Source organism: Opisthorchis viverrini, assembly GCF_000715545.1.
Source record: "Opisthorchis viverrini unplaced genomic scaffold opera_v5_625, whole genome shotgun sequence".
NCBI lineage: Eukaryota > Metazoa > Platyhelminthes > Trematoda > Opisthorchiida > Opisthorchiidae > Opisthorchis > Opisthorchis viverrini.
This window is the reverse complement of record NW_008752293.1, coordinates 99,835-102,245: the sequence shown is the minus strand read 5'-3', so window position 1 is coordinate 102,245 and position 2,411 is coordinate 99,835. Positions and strand designations below refer to the sequence as shown.

The 2,411-nt window shown below is 42.3% G+C and overlaps 1 protein-coding gene across 1 annotated transcript in view; it reads left to right on the top strand.

The window, feature by feature from the left end:
• The window catches only part of T265_15592 (hypothetical protein), a gene marked incomplete at both ends in the record, with an annotated part of 100,930 nt that overhangs the window by 5,484 nt on the left and 93,035 nt on the right, over window positions 1-2,411 (top strand). The window lies entirely within an intron of this gene.

Genomic DNA, 2,411 nt, shown 5'->3' with positions numbered 1-2,411 from the left:
TAACTACTTTGAACCGGTATTTGCTAGCGGTATCCACTACAGTTTTACCGCTTTGGTTTTACCATTTTTGTACCAAAACCTTGGTTGACTGTAAAGTTGTTTAATGCACGAGTTTGCTGCCCGCTTTCGATCACGCGTTGACTGTTGATCTATACATTGGCTTTGCTTGCCTTTTGGAATACCTCACCGTTTGTCGAAAACATTTGGGGTTTGTAATTTTGTATTCCGTGTAACTACTTTCATTTTTATATTACAGCACATTTGCGTAGCCATTCGTTAGGGGTTTTGCCAGTTTAGTTGCTAACCTTGGTGCTCGTTGCTCAAGAATTCGAAACGGTCGTGACAGGCAGGTCGATTAATAAGGTAAGGTACGTTGATACGTTTTATGATGCTAAGATTTCCGACTGCATATATTTTACTCGGAGAAGCAGAAATTTTCTGAAATAAATGCTTGAAATTGTTTCATTTTATTTTATCTCTTGAACTGACAGTCCATCTTTCCTCGGTTAATGCGCTTCAACCGTTCACCTCGTTTTTTTCTTGGCTTGTGCACAAATTCAATTTGAACGCGCGCGCTTCCTGGCCTGTGCATAACTAACAATTCTGAATACGAGCTTGTGCAGGAATCACATGCCCAATATGAGCGTCGCCAATTTGAAACGCCCGGGTTCACAATTAATAAGGCCTGTGTGCAACAAAAAATCGTATGACTTGTTCATAACGAGCGTCAACAGCGGTAACGCGAGTTGTACGGATAAGGTTGTTCCCCTAAAATCTTCACCAGAGTCTGCATTCTCACAAAAATACCCCCCGTGCGGGTTTCTTGGTGAAAACAAACTGCAATATTTGTCCATCTCTGTTAGACTAAACATCATCAACGTCTGGGTCATAGTTAACATCCGTGACGCTATTCACAATTCCGTCAATCCGCTGGAGCAGACATAACCCCAGCGGTGGAAACCCTTGGCTGCGTAATCACCTTGATGATATCAAACTGTTGCTCAAGCATTTCCGCCACTTTCAATGACGAATAAAACTCGTCGCCAAAATGTTGAGTAACTGAACAAATAGGATCAACGACTATACACGACTTCAGAACGAGAGCACAAACTCTTAGATTTGGTGCGAATCCAACCGGTCCTAGTGCACAGAGAAGAAGAAAACCGACCCTACGTGTATGGCTTCCGCTGCTTCAACCGAAAGCACAGCGCAAGATAGGTACTGGGCAACAGGAAGAATGCGTCACATAACAGAAAAAGCGCGGACTATAGAGATTCAATTTTTAGAAGAAACAGAAAAGGCGCGGACTATAGAGATTCAATTTTTAGAAGAAAAAAATCCGCCCAGAAGTCTAACGGCTATGTTTTATGTGGCAGTGATATTCACAACCATTGGGCATCATCCGAACGACGGCGACATAGTCAGATATCTCACTGACAATCTGTTGACCCAACGTATTGGGTGATAAGACATGTGTGGCGGCTCGCCCTACAAATGAGAGTATGCACTTGCAAATTTCGGAAACTACCGCCGCCCTGCAGACAGGCTTTTGAGTCAAACTCTTTGTTTGGATTTCTCAGTCGCCCTTTTGTATCGGCCTGGACACCCTAGTAACATCCCAGCCCACGTAAAAGCTTTGCCTACAAATAAAAATAACCTTATGTCAGGTCAGAAGTCCCGTAGTGACATAAACATTACTTTCAGGGAAAGTCACTACATGATAGGAGCGAAGCTAATCGCCGCAGTTGTCATTTATTAGCAAACAACACCAAAATAATTACAAAATATTGTGGCTGTTTGGTTGTCTATTTTACAAGGTGTGTGTAAATTAGATGAAAATAATGACGCTAGATCGAGCATACAATAATAAAGAGGGCCAAATGGAAGAGACTCACTTACAACTGTTCTCTTTAAGATAGTTCGTCATCGGTCAAGGTCAGCGAACAAACAACACTCCTATCGTGGTTTTCCAGAGTTCTACATATAATTAATTCCGAAGATAGGTTGAATTGTTTTGACACCAGAGTAAGTGTATAAATCTCGCGAACGACAGCTGCAAGCGCGAGCGAGATCAGAAGCGAACTTCGAAGAGTTCTACATTAATTCCGAAGATAGGTTGAATTGTTTTGACACCAGAGTAAGTGTATAAATCTCGCGAACGGCAGCTGCAAGCGCGAGGCGAGTCAGAAGCGAACTTCGAAGCATGTGACCACGTTTGTGTTGTGTAAAAATGAAACAGCGCGTGCTTGTAGTTTTCCTATTCAAACAAAAACATTTATCCTATTGACAAAATATGTAATCAAATAATGGAAGCAAAATAAAGGTATAAAAACCGCACTGTCGTTCAATTGTAAGCGAACGCTGCGAAGCAGTCCCACAAAATCCGTATTACCCCCCCCCCCAACATGGCA